We start from the raw sequence: 15,449 nt of genomic DNA, 5'->3' as shown, positions 1-15,449 counted from the left end.
AATACGTTCCTGTTTATCTAGTGGTTAAAGGCTAGAGCATTCCAATTAAATATTTTGTTATGTAATAGAGACGTCTGTATTTGCCAACATCAAATTCTTTTTTTAAATTATTTTTTGGCTGCGTTGGGTCTTCATTGCTGTGCACAGGCTTTCTCTAATTGTGCACGAGCTTCTCATTGTGGTGGCTTCTCTTGTGGAGCATGGGCTCTAGATGCCCGGGCTTCAGTAGTTGCAGCACATGAGCTCAGTAGTTGTGGCACATGGGCCCTAGAGCATGTGGGCTTCAGTAGTTGTGGCACGTGGGCTCAGTAGTTGTGGCTCACGGGTTCTAGAGCGCAGGCTCAGTAGTTGTGGTGCATGGGCTTAGTTGCTCCGTGGCATGTAGGATCTTCCCGAAAGAGGGCTCGAACCCGTGTCCCCTGAATTGGCAGGCAGATTCTTAACCACTGTGCCACCAGGGAAGTCCTGGTAATATCAATTTAAAAATAAACTCAATACCTAAACACAACATTAAATCATTCCTTGATGATTAAAAGGCAATGTGTATCTCACAGTTGTCATTAAGGAACCATTTACCATTGTACAAGCTCTATCTGTACATGGGGTTAAGAGCTTGGATTAGTAAATACTCTTCCTCTTACTGATATTTATTTTTTTATACTCAATTGATAATACATAATTATGATGAGACCCTTAGACTACAGTTAATTATTTAAAAAATAATTAAGAAAAAAGTAAAGAACCCTATATTAAAAGAATGTTGTTGGGCTTCCCTGGTGGCGCAGTGGTTGAGAATCTGCCTGCCAATGCAGGGGACACGGGTTCGAGCCCTGGTCTGGGAAGATCCCACATGCCGCGGAGCAACTAAGCCCATGAGCCACAATTACTGAGCCTGCGCGTCTGGAGCCCGTGCTCCACAACAAGAGAGGCTGCAATAGTGAGAGGCCCGTGCACCGCGATGAAGAGTAGCTCCCGCTCGCCACAACTAGAGAAAGCCCTTGCACAGCAACGAAGACCCAACACAGCCAAAAATAAATAAATAAATAAATAAATTAAAAAAAAAAAAGAATGTTGTTTGTGAAAGCAACCGAAACTAACTCTGACTAAACTAAATATAAAAGAAATTCATTTGAAAGATAATGATAAACCATCAACAAAATTAAAAGGCAACCTACTGAACGAGAGAAAATATTTGCAAATTATATATCTGATAACAGGTTAATATCCCAAATTTATAAAGAACTCATACAACACAATAGCAAAGAAACAACCCAATTAATAAATGGACAGAACATCTGATTAGACATTTTTCCAAAGAAGACATACAGATGGCCAACAGGTACGTGAAAAATGCTCAACGTCATTAATCACTAGGGAAATGTAAATCAAGACTACAGTGAAATAGTACTTCACACCTGTGAGAATGGCTATTATCAAAAAGACAATGAATAACAAGTGCTGGCAAGAATGTGGAGAAAAGGGAATCCTTGTGCATTGTTGGTGGGAATGTAATAAATTGTTGCAACCACTATGGAAAACAGTATGGAACTTCATCCAGCAATTCCACTTCTGGTATTTATCCTAAGAAAACAAAAATACTAAATTGAAAAGATATATGTACCCCCATGTTCACTGCAGCATTATTTACAATAGCCAAGATATGGAAACAACCTAATTGTCCGTGAAGGGTTGAATGGATAAAGAAAATATAGTGTAAATATATGTATATATAGGAATATTATTTAGCCATAAAAAGAAGGAAATCTTGCCATTTTCAACAAGGCTGGACCTCAAGGGCATTATGCTAAGTGAAATAAGTCAGACAGAGACAAATACTGTATGGTCTCATTTATATGTGGAATCTAAAAAAAAGAAGAAAGAAAGAAATAGAAAAAAAAACAAAAAACAAGCTTATAGTTACAGAGAACAGATTAGTGGTTGCCAGAGACTGGAGTGTGGGAGAAATGATGGAGGGGCCTCAGAAGGTAAAAGCTTCATAAAATAAATAAATCATGGGGGTGTAGTGTACTGGTTGGTGACTATAGTTAATAACACTGTATTGCATATTTGAAAGTTGCTAAGAGAGTAGCTCTTAAAAGTTCTCATCACAAGAAAAAAAAAATTTGTAACTATACAAGGTAATAGACGTTAACTAAATTTATTGTGGTGATCATTTGGCAATGTATACAATATTGAATCATGATGTACACCTGAACCAATACAATGTTATACGTTGATTATACTTCAATTTTTAAAAATCAGCCAAAGGAGATTAGACAGCAGAAATCACAGCTGACGTCATTCTACAGGAGCTGTATGGATTTGCTGCCATTGGACCCTGGCTGTCCCACCGTACTGTAAAGAATGTCTAAATGGTTTCTGTATATGGAGCTGGAGTCCACATGGGCTGGACCAAGGTCACAGAACAACAGCTCAGATGCCAGGGCATGGGGGAAGGGAGAATCAGGCCCCCTGAGCTTCTGTAGCAAGAATTTGGGCTCTGACTCTCCTAAGCCTTATCCATTAAGGGAGTCAAAAGAGGCACTGTCCATTATATAAACTGGGTGATTTTAAAACAAATCCAAGGTATATTGTTTGCTACAATACCTAATTATAAAAAAATAAATGTACAAAAGTATAATGCAATAGGATAAAAATAGAGACGTCAATAAGGGTATGGTAGGTTAAGTAATGCCTCCCCACCAAAGATATCCACATCCTAACCCTTGAAACTTCTGAATATGATGTCTATATGGCAAAAGGGACTCTGCACATGCAATTAGGTTAAGGATCTTGAGATGGGGAGATTAACATGGATTATTTGAGTGGGTCTAATGTAATCACATGGGCCTTTATAAGAAGGAGCAGATGGATCAAATTCAGTACAAGGATATGTACGGGTGGACGGAAGAGGCTGGAGAGATGTAAGAGGCCTGGAGCCAAGGAATGCAGGCAGCATTTAGAAGCTGGAAAAAGCAGGAAATAGATTCTCCCCTAGAGCGTTCAGAAAAAAACCGACCCTGCTGACACTTGATTTTAACGCCATAAGACCCAATTTTGGACTTCTCACATATGGAATTATGAAAGAATAAATTGTGTTGTTTTAAGCCACTAACTTTGTGGTGACTTATTACAGCAGCCATAGGAAACTAACGCAAAGGGAAGAGGGGAACCCTAGCTATTTGAACTCTTCAGTAAAAACCAGAATTCAGATAAATAGATTTCCAAAAATGGAAGCTAGAATGCAAAGACACTTCATATTCTTTCATGGTAGTTCTTCAATATTGTCAACGCAATATTTAAGTGGCTTACTTTACCTTATTCTATCAGCCAAATTCTTGGATAATGGGATTAACATGGTGGTATTTGGGACACAACTCAAGAGCCCACGTGTTTCTATGACCTAGGAGTATGCCTACCAGTTACATAAGAAAGAGAGTACATCTATTAACAAATAAAAAATGAGGACAAAAATTAGGGAAAAAGGGCTTCCCTGGTGACGCAGTGGTTGAGAGTCCGCCTGCCGATGCAGGGGACACGGGTTCGTGCACCGGTCTGGGAGGATCCCACATGCCGCGGAGCAACTAGGCCCGTGAGCCATGGCCGCTGAGCCTGCGCGTCCGGAGCCTGTGCTCCGCAGCGGGAGAGGTCACAACAGTGAGAGGCCCGCGTACCGCAAAAAAAAAAAAAAAAAAAAGAGTAAACACTTTAATACTTAAAATGATCGTCTTACTGCAGTGAAGTGACAATAGAGGGCTTAGTTTTAAATTTGAAAAACTATATACAATGAAATACAGTATTCTGTCATACAGAGGTAAAGGAATGAAAAGCATATCAGTAGTACAGATGTATCATATAAAATGAAAATGTTTAGCACTTTTGAAAGAAAATGAACAAGTTGATAGGGAATGTTCCTTATTTTACATTAATCGATTTGTTTTTTGTGTAGAAATCAATTCCAGTTTTCTGCTTTCCTTTCCGTAATGGGTAGGTGAGATGAATTAACTGTTTGCTGCTGTTCTTTGAGTTTAACAAGTCCATACCCTCTTCTTTCAGAAACAAATTGGACATCTAATTCAAAGAAAAAAATTTTAAGTTACATTTGATTAAGTCACATAAAACTCACTGAGTTATATAGTGGTTTTAAAGAGTTAAGGTCTAGTGTTAATCTCCCCAAATTGTAAAATTATAAAATCATCTAATCACGTCATTGATAAAAGTCAGAGTTTACAAAGAGTAAAACAATTATTCTCATTTCTCTGAGCAAGACTTTACTGAAATAATATTTTGGCTTTTAGTGAATCTTGGAAGGAACAGTTTAGCTTTCATAGAATTATTATATATTGATGTATTCAGTGAAAATGATTACTTTCTATGGTAGTGGAAAGTACCACTTATATTTTCATGTGATTCAACGGACTTGAACTTCCTAGAATCAGGAGTAACTTTTGACTATGCTGATACTTGCTCCCCAGAGTTGAGAATTACTCTTCATTCCAAAATCAACTAACTGGAGGCAGGTAGTATAGATTAGGGGCATCAGTTGCATTGTGCGGGTGAAGCCTGGAACTGAGTCTTGCTGTGGACAGCCTGTGCATCTGGTGTACCCAGAAGAAGGCCTGGATGCAGGAAGCCTCTGAACTCTAGCATTACCTGCATCCTTGTACTCGTGTCTCACTTTCCTTACCTAACCCTCCATCTGCCACCAAGGACTAGAGTTTAACCCTGAATATCAACTACATATCTTTTATCAATCCTCTCCCTCAATCCTGCCCTCTAGGTCCCTTGACTATTGGGGTGCATCAGGAATTGCCAGAGAGACATGATACTACTCTTCTCCCTGACTTTTAGTGCCATTTCCACCTCATTTTCCTTTACCTAGCTTTAGGATCTATGACAGAGGTCTGCAGAAGACCTATTTTAAGTAGAGTAACTTTACAACACCCAATCTGGGTGCTACAGACTGAACTGTGTCCCTCCAAATTCATATGTTGAATTCCTAACTCCTAGTAGGTCAGAATATGACTGTATTTGGAGAGAAGACCTTCAGAGAGATCATTAAGTTAAAATGAGGCCCTTAGGGTGAGCCTTAATCTAATCTGACTGGTGTTCTTATAAGAGGAGATTAGGACACAGGGAGAGACACCAGGGATACATACCCACAGAGAGAAGACCACGTGAGGACACAGGAGGCCATCTGCAAGCCAAGGAGAGGGGCCTCAGGAAAGACCAAACCTGCCTACACCTTGATTTTGGACTTCCAGCCTCCAGAACTGTAAGAAAATTAATTTCTGTTGTTTGAGCAACCTCAGTCTCTGGTGGTATTTTGTTATAGCAGTCCTAGCAAGCATGTACAATGGGAAACTTTTGAGAATGGCCAAAGGGTAGTTATCAGTAAATATGCAGAGACAACACGATAAAATGCGATTGTTCTGGACAAATCAGGATGAATAGTCAAATTAATGTTAAGCTCTAAGATAGCCTGCCTCAAGAAGAGGATGGGAGAAAGGAAGTGGAAGGTATTCCAGGCTAAGGGAGCTCTTGAGCATCAAACAACCTGGGTACATTAAAAAAATACCCTAATGAGATTTATATTTTCAAAAGACCACTCTGGTGGCATGTGGCAGAGGGATTGTTGATTGAGTATGGAGGGAGACTGAAGCAGGAGGTTATTGCAAAGGCCTTGAAAAAAGGTGATGAGAGCTTGCCTGATATATGGGAGCTACAGAGATGTTGGTAGGAGGAAACAGATGCAAGGAATACTAAGAAAATAGAACTAATAGGCCCTGATCACAGAGTATACATAGGGGACAAGAGAGAGGTCAAGAAAACGAGTTTTGGTGTGGATTACTCAGTCAATGAAGATGCCATTTTTTAAATTAATTTATTTATTTATACCTATTTTTGGCTGTGTTGGTTCTTCACTGCTGCACATGGGCTTTTTCTAGTTTCTGCGAGCGGGGGCTACTCTTCGATGCAGTGCGCGGGCTTCTTGTGGTGGCTTCTCTTGTTGCGGAGCACAGGCTCTAGAACACAGGCTCAGTAGTTGTGGCACACGGGCTTAGTTGCTCCGTGGCATGTGGTATCTTCCCTGACCAGGACTCAAACCCATGTCCCCTGCATTGGCAGGCAGATTCTTAAGCACTACGCCACCGGGGAAGTCCTGAAGATGTCATTTACTGAGACAGGAAATAAGGAGAAAGATCAAGTTTAGAGAGGAACTTATAGGCCCTTTCTAAAATAGTTAATAAATATATATAATTTTTAGGTTCTAATTCTAGACTATGGAATATAATAGAGTTGATTAAAATTATTAGTTTGAAACAATTGTTAAGAGTAGAATAAATCTCCAACTCCTGTTTGAAAAGATCTGTTAATTTAAATAATCACTTAAAATGTATCAACTATGACTCTATACTACTCAGAATTACTTCTATCAGTAGTTGACCTCTCCTTTTTTTTTTTAGAATTCTCTTTATCCTTGGTTCCATTAAAGGCATGACCCTGGTTCTCCTCTTGCCTCTCTGGGTGACCTTCTCTGTCTCTCACTAGTTTTTCTAATATTCCAACATCCTAAAAGTAAACCATTCCTCAAGTCTCTGTCATCATCCTTCTCTTGCTCTACACTTTCTACCAGACCATCTTATCCATGCCTACATCTTTGACCATCTTCTCTGTGCAGGAACATGGATCTTCAAATGACTGGTGTTTGTTTCAGCTCACATGACCATCTAGCAATTCAGTGTCAACAACTCCCAAAACAAACCCATCGTCTTTCCTAAGGTTGCCTTCCTGATGACTTCCCTGTTTTTCTGAATGACATAATGGTAATAATGATAATTCTTATATTTAAACATCTTATTACTTATTCAGAAATGATGAGAACAGTTCCCCTCACTGGGAAATGGATGCAGTCTATCCATGCTCAGTTCAGACAGTGTTTGGCCATATCAAGTTTTGGCTGTTTGGGTGGCGGGAAGATTTGGTCAGTCAACCTTGAAACCAGTTGTTCACTTGTTTCTTGGATGATCAGTCATTGAGATCTTCCCTTTTTTATGACTCATCAGTTTTCAGTAACTTTACCAACAGTCATTGATTCATTCAGTAAATTTATCAATGAGTCATCCACTGATTCATTCAATAAATAGATATAATGAGCTTGTCTGCTAATTGGAAGGCACTGGTAGGTCTGGGGGACACAAAATTAGAGATATGACTGTTGTCCTCAAATTACTCAGCTTCTCACAAGGGAACCATCAAGAAAGTTGATGATTTCCAAGAATGTGACAATTGCCTTAATATAATAGAATTATGCACAGAGAGCTCTAGTAAATCCTTAGACAGGAAGCAGGCTTGGGCTTCCCTGGTGGTGCAGTGGTTAAGAATCCGCCTGCCAGTGCAGGAGACATGGGTTCAAGCCCTGGTCTGGGAAGATCCCACATGCCACCAAGCAACTAAGCCCGTGCACCAGAACTACTGAGCCTGCGCTCTAGAGCCTTCGAGCCACAGCTACTGAAGCCCTTGCATCTAGAGCCTGTGCTCCACAACAAGAGAGGCCACCGCAATGAGAAACCCACGCAGCCATTAATAAATAAATTTAAAATTAAAAAAAAAAGAAGAAGCAGGCTTACTTCTTACTACCCCAGTTCTACCATATATTCATATTTTAAAGAACAAGCTTATAAATCCTCATATTTCTCAATGGGAAGGTAATGATAGTGTCTAAGTTAATTAATTAAGAAGTAACGACATAAACATATTTAAAGATATGGAGCTAACCACTAGAAGAACTAAAAATAGAAAATGTTTCAAGTGTTGGCCCTGGGAAAGTAACTGGTGCTTGGGAAAGGTAGAGCAGGGGATTGTTGCTTTTCATTATACACCCTTTTATTTTATCTTCTATCATATGTATGCACATGATAAAAATAAGGAAAATAAAAAACCAACTTAGCTCTTTCTCTTCAGTCCTTTCTTCCATCCACGGCTTTCACAACTAGCTCTCAATTTTTGGAATGGAAGACACACTCACTCAGGAACTCCCTGGTCGACTGAGTACAATTCTATTCATCTCAACATATTTGTTGCTGATCACTACATGTCAGGCATGGGGGATATGGTGGTGGGCAAGAGGGACGTGGTCCTTGCTCTCATGGAGCTTACATTTGTGGGAAGGATGAGTATAAGACAGTTGTTATTTAATTTTGACCTCCCCTCCTTCTCTACTTAGCTGAGTGGTGGTCTGATATGCAGTACTACCAAGTAGTCATCCAAACGGCGTGAGCAGTTAGGGAGGTTTGAGCCCAGAAACGCAGCACCTACCGTCACGCTGGAGGAGAAACCATGAGGATATAATCACAAGCACTGAATTATTTAACAGGGTCATTAAAGGCATGACCCTGGTTCATGAAGTTTCTTGCCTCAGTGAAGGACTCATGCACAGGTAGAATGGAGTGTTTAAGGGTGCAGGCTCTGGAGCCAGACTTCCTGGGTCAGAATTTCATTTTTCCATTTGTGAGCTGGAAGTATGATTCCAGATAAATTACCAGACTTTGATGGGGCTACAATACCTCATCTCTGTAAAGAGGATAACAATAGTAGCTACCTCATGGTTGTTAGAATTCACTTACCTGAAGCACTTAGAAGAGTGGCTGGCAAGAATAAATGTCCAGGGCTTCCCTGGTAGCACAGTGGTTAAGAATCTGCCTGCCAATGCAGGGGTCACGGGATCGAGCCCTGGTCTGGGAAGATCCCACCTGCCGAGGAGGAACTAAGTCCGTGAGCCACAACTACTGAGCCTGCACTCTAGAGCCTAAGAGCCACAACTACTGAATCCTGCACACCTAAAGCCCGTGCTCTCAACAAAAGAAGCCACTAAAATGAGAAGCCCACACACTGCAACAAAGAGTAGCCCTGGGCTTCCCTGGTGGCGCAGTGGTTGAGAGTCCGCCTGCCGATGCAGGGGACACGGGTTCGTGCCCCGGTCCGGGAAGATCCCACGTGCCGCGGAGCGGCTAGGCCCGTGAGCCATGGCCGCTGAGCCTGCGCGTCCGGAGCCTGTGTTCCGCAACGAGAGAGGCCACAACAGTGAGAAGCCCGCGTACTGCAAAAAAAAAAAAAAAAAAAAAAAAAAAAAAAAGTAGCCCTGCTCACTGCAACTAGAGAAAGCCCGCATGCAGCAACAAAGACCCAATGCAGCCATAAATAAATAAATAAAAGGAGTAAATGTCCAATGAATGTAGCATTATTATTGGGTGCACCTACATACTTAAAATGATTAAATTCAGAATGATACTGATTATGAATATTTCATATCCATGTGTAAATTGGTTTTTAAATTTAGAATTCAGCATTCTTATCACAGAGCATAAGTTGATTCACCATTTATGTATGTAACTACTTGTTTGAATAGGGACACAAATGCACAGAAACAGATCTGGAAAGATACATATGATGTGGTTGACAGTAAATCCCGTTTTGGAGAACCAGATTGGAAATAGTGAAGAAACCTTTAGCAATTTATCAATTGTTTGATTTCCTTTTTATGATAAAAATATATTCATGAATTTAAAAATAATTTTTAAAAAGTAAGGAAAAATGTCCTATTAAAAGAAATGCTGGCAGTCATTTGGAGATGTAAAAGGAGGTATATTTACATTCAGATAACATTTTTACCTTCATTGATTGAAAACTCAGTTTGCACTAGGCATTGTACTAGGTTCTTTAGAGTATGCAAAGTACATGTAGAGTTACCCAATCTCTTGCAAAGGCCCATTTCCCTCAATTTGGAACAGACACGTCGTGAATTTGAGCTGGACCGTGTCAAATGAAGGGGTTTCAGCTGGAGTATCTAATCATGGCAGGCAGTGTAAGCAAAAGCATGGGGGTAAGAGAGTGTGAGAAATGTCCAGGAAACAGCAAGTAGTTGAGTTTGGACAGATCACAGGGTACTGGAAAGAGAGTGATGAGACAGACTTGGAGAGGTAGATTGGATTCAGTACACGAGAGCCTCAAATTCAGGCGGAAGGCATTTGGCTTTATTTTTTCAACTGAATGGGAATCACTGAAGGATTTTGAGTAGAGGACTAACACAATGTCTTAAGAAGAATATTTTTGTAGCAGTATATTGGATGGATTCAACTGAGCTTCTTTATAGAATTTAAATGGTCCATTTAAGAGAGGATGAGGATGTTTGAATATTAGAAAAACTAGTGAGAGACAGAGAAGGTCACCCAGAGAAGCAAGAGGAGAACCAGGGTCATGACTTTAATGGGACCAAGGAAGAGAGAATTCTAAAAAACTCAAGAGGTCAACAGAATCAATGTAGCAAAAGAGTTAAGGAAAACAAGGACGGAGGATGTTACTTCCTTCTCTGTCATCAGAAATGCCTTAGTAAAAGGCAGTTCGAAAAGCAGATGAGCCTGAAGGGCGATTGACACAAGTCGCCACATTTTTTTTTTTTTTTTTTTTTTTTTTTTTTGCGTTACGCGGGCCTCTTACTGCTGTGGCCTCTCCCGTTGCGGAGCACAGGCTCCGGACGCGCAGGCTCAGCGGCCATGGCTCACGGGCCCAGCAGCTCCGCGGCATGTGGGATCTTCCTGGACCTGGGCACGAACCCGTGTCCCCTGAATCGGCAGGCGGACTTTCAACCACTGCGCCACCAGGGAAGCCCAGTCGCCACACTTTTTAAAGGTGGATGGAAAAGTCAAGTGAAGAAGAGAATGTGAAGATACAGCTGGAATAGACTCAGAATAAAGGTAGAAAAAGCTCTGGAATGAAAACAGGGCCATGGATGCATGAAAATCTGATTACCCAGAGCTAGGACATTTTTCTTTGACCCATGTCCCAGAAGGTCTTGTTAAGGAGGATACACCGAAAACACTCTATGCCTCGAACTGTGAGTCACATAAACCAATGATTCTGCAGTGGAATGTTGAGGGGGAGGGCAGATTTCCTTTAAAAAACACAGATTACATACGTCTTCTGCTCAACCACTCTCGATAGGTCCTTGCTGCCCTTACAGTACTTTCTAAACTTCTTATCTTGACAATGAAGAGCCTCGATAAATTGGGTCCCTCTCAATATTACTTTCCACTGTTTCTTAAAATAAATCCAGGCCGGTCTACTCACAGTCTCCCCAGAAGTTCTTTTCATTCTCGTATCAGCACCTTTGCTCACACTATTTCCCTTGCCTAGAATCTTCCTCTTCTCTCTGTTTCTTCGGTCTATTAAACCCCTAATGCTTAAATCAAGGGACCTCTTCTCTGTGAAGTTTTTTTTTTTTTTTTTCACGATCCAATTCCTATAACATTTATTTGGAGGCTACTCACTTAGCACTTAGATGTTATCTGCTATTGTTTGCTATTATACCTTCTTCAGATTATAAGCTTCTTGAGGGCAAAAAAAATTTTTTATTTGAAAAGCACCTAGCATAATATCATTTTTCAATATGAAGTATTTTAAAATTGAGATGCTAAGTGTATAGTTTGATGAGTATTGAAAAACATATGTACTTGTGTAACCACCCACCCTACCAATCAAGACAGGCAGTATTTCTAGCAAAGTAAGCGCTCAGTAGGCATCAGACTTGGCTCAGGGAGGACGAGACAGGACCAGGAGGGTGAGTCTTAAGTTTGAGGCCTGTCTAAAGGGATTGGATCATCCGAGGTCAGATAAAGCGAAAAGGCAAATACTAAGGTGGGATGATGCAGACAAGGGGGCAGTATTTTGTTAATCTGAGCAAGTTTGGGATTGTGCAATCTTGTGTGTTATGCAGAAGAGGTTCAGCAACCGACAGGCAGCGGTGGAGGCAGGGGCACTGTGGTGGCAATGCCAAAGTCAGCTTTAATTCTCTAGCTGGGAGAATCTGCCCTCTTAGAAACCCTAGAAAGTTGAGGGTTGCAGTACCTGGTACTCTGACCTGAGGTCCGAGGTGATGAGCTTCCTGGGAGTTTCTTATTAAAAACATTTGCTCACTGACTGATTGCTGATAAAAGTGATATCTGGCTGACTCGCATGTTTGGCTGCATTATTAGTAAACTATCCCATTCGATTTCCCAAATGGAAATTGCATTTGACTAAGAATATGTGAAAAGGCTGAGAGACTGATCCCAGGACAATATTTCTCTAACATTATACTACATTACTTCCACCTTATATTTAAACAGAAGTTTTAAAAACAGAAATCATGTCAAGCCATTCACCTGTAAAAACCCTACAATAGCTTCCCAATCGCAAAAGAAATCCAAAGATCTTACCATGGCCAACAAGGCCCAAGCTGGTCTGGCTTCACATCTACAGCTCTCTCTTTGCACTGGTCTTCACGTAAATTTTCCCTTCCTACTGATTCTCAGATATGCCAAGTCATTCCAGGACCTTTGCACTTGCTGTCCTCCTTTACAGGAATGCTCTTCAGCAAACCCGTTGCATTAAAGCATCCTCACTTCATTCAGCTCTATCAGCTACTTAAAGAAATCTGCCCAAATCATTGTATCTTTTCCTTGCGCATTTTATTTTTCTTCCTAGTTCTTAGCGGTACCTGAAAATACACTATAACTTACATTGTTTAATTGTTTATGGTCTGTTTCCATCACTGCAGTGTCAGCTTTTATAATCTGTCCGGTTCATCTTTATGTCCCTGTGACTAAAATAGTAACTGAACATCATAGAAAGTCGATAAATATTTGTTGAAGGAATGAATCGGTGAATTTTCATATCTTCTCGGACTCTCCATCCATCCACCCACTGCTCCAAATTAAACACCACACAGATCATCTAGCTCAACACTCTCATTTCATAGGGGAAGAAACCTGTCAGCTGAGGTGAAGGTTATCTTGGGACTCGCTCTTGCTCTTCTTCCAGATCTCTTCTGCAAACCAAGCAGCCAGTCACCTTCTTCCAGCCAAACTCTACTGCACCTTGGTGCCATTGACTGCATAATAACTTGAGTACAGGTAACTAAAGGGGTATTATTCAAAGGCCCTTCTCTTTTACCTTCAGTCTCTCTGGGGTCTCTCCATCTCTTCTCTGCCTCTTCTCCCTCTACCTTTCCTTCAGCTAATCCTGAGTTCCACTCTTGGCCCACCTTCCCCACTGATCCCCTCAGTAGTCAAGTCCATTGCCATAACTTCAACTACCATCTACATGCTGATGAATCTATCCCCCCGGCCCAGATTCCTCTCCTCATCTCCGACTCACTCTTCCAACATACTTACTAGACAACTCTGTCTAGATGCCCCTGGGCATCACACACTCAGTATTTCCAAAGCAGATTTTATTTTCCATCAAAAGAGCTCTTCCTACTTATTATGCAAGGCCTTAGTATGACCTGACTTGGAAATTTAGTTTCAGAGAATTTTGTGAATATACCAAGGAAAGAGGACCTAGGTGTATCTTATTCCCACAGGCCGCCAATAAATATTTGCTTCACGGAGAAAAAATTAATATATAGTATAGGAGAGAACCTGACAGATGCTTAACATTATTGAGTGATAGCAATGCCCAAACTCATCTGTGATCAAACACTATGAAAGTATCCTCCTAAGGATAAAGTTATTACAAATAAGTGAAAATTCAGTTATGGAGGTACTTTCAATTTCAGCTCTGATATGCAAAAAGCTTGGAAGTTGTCACTGTATCTTGTCCTTACAAGATAATGCTGTACAAAATGAAAATCAATGACTTTTCTCAGATGTGATTAATAAAACATGTAACTATGAAAGAATTTTAAAAAAAGAGCTCTTCCTCCAGTGTGCTCCCTGTCCAATGAATGAGGTCGTCCAGGCTGGCAAACTCCTCATTCTCTCTTCCCCTCACGCAGTCTTAAGGACCTGTTGATTCTACTTCCCAAATAATTATTGCATCTATTTCTCTCATTTTCACTACTTCACTATGCTACTACTTTAGTTATACCTTTCATTTGTTCTTACATGGATGAATGTAACAATCACCTAATTATTTCTCAAAATGTGGTTTGTGACCCATTAATGAGACATCAAGTCAATTTAGTGGGTCATAACAAGATTTTGAAAAAAATCTCAATATTATTTCTTTCTACAAGCCAGAAATCGGCAGGATCAAAATTAGTAGCAACACAGAAATGTTTACTGGCAACCTTTCCGTTTTTGTAAAGGTCAAAGCACTCGAAACATTTTGAACGAGCACAAAGACACGTCTAAGAGAGAAAGCCAGTCCCCTGCCCCCATACACTTAAACTGAGGGGAGAAATGTTTTATATGAATAGCACTTAGTGGATAGCATTATCAAATACAGTGGCAATTTAGTTTTAATGTGATTTACATATGCATCGTGATTGGGAAAAACATTTAATTTCTCTGCAATGTTATTTGCGTCCATATTCATTATGTTTCCTGCCCCAAAGGGATGAGCTCCTTGGAATAAATTCTTTTTTGTACGCGGGCCTCTCACTGTTGTGGCCTCTCCCATTGCAGAGCACAGGCTCCGGACGTGCAGGCTCAGCGGCCATGGCTCACGGGCCCAGCAGCTCCGCGGCATGTGGGATCTTCCCGAACCGGGGCACGAACCCATGTCCCCTGCATCGGCAGGCGGACTCTCAACCACTGCGCCACCAGAGAAACCCTGGAATAAATTCTTCACCTTTTCTAAACACTAGCTGTAGCAGTCATCCTGGATTTGAAATAGCAGTCAGGTACTCTTGCTTCAGGTTGGTCAGTGAAGTTTTATTTTCTAGTTCCATGGTCTAGTCAGGAGCTAAATTTTCCACTAACCATGAAATTTTCCCCAGTGTCAACAAGTCCAGTAATCACGTCTCCATCAAATTTTTCCCCTTCCTGAAGCAACCTCTTACTCTGGACAGGAGTTGTTCCAAGCCCCTCCATACCTGCTTTGTGGCCTTGGAGGAAACACTATTCACTGTCTCAGTTTCTTCCTGTTCTGCATAAAGCCGGGCAAACAGGCATCCCCAGGAAAGGTACTGACTCATTGCAGCAGGGGCCATCCTAAGGTCTCCAGATCTACCTAGCCTGCCAGCCCTGACCACTGGGCCAGTCCAAGCCTGTGGCCATGTGGGGAACGGTCCTCAGCACCTCGAGGCCCAGCAAGACCACTAGGGCAAGGACCATGACCAGGTGAAGAGGTTGAGGCCATGCCCTCACTTTCGTTGTGAGGGGTGGTCCTTGCTGCCAGGTGGCTTGTGCCTGAGGTGTTGATGTCTTAACACCCCTATGACACCTCCCCAGCGGGCTGCTCAGCTCGCTAGAATCAGAATTTTTTTAAAGCGTGAAATAGAGTAGAAAATATCTGAGCGCAGCGCATGCGGCAAAATTCAACAGTTTTGTATAGTTGTGTATATTCAGGGTGTACAATGTAACACTGTGGGTCATGGTCAAAAAATTTGAAAGATTCTATTCTCATTTGTTACCTACCTTCATTTTGGATCCCCTCGTGTTCATTCAAGAGCCAGAGCAATATAG

Source organism: Stenella coeruleoalba (assembly GCF_951394435.1).
Source record: "Stenella coeruleoalba genome assembly, chromosome: 1".
Lineage (NCBI taxonomy): Eukaryota > Metazoa > Chordata > Mammalia > Artiodactyla > Delphinidae > Stenella > Stenella coeruleoalba.
This window is presented reverse-complemented; position numbering follows the sequence as displayed.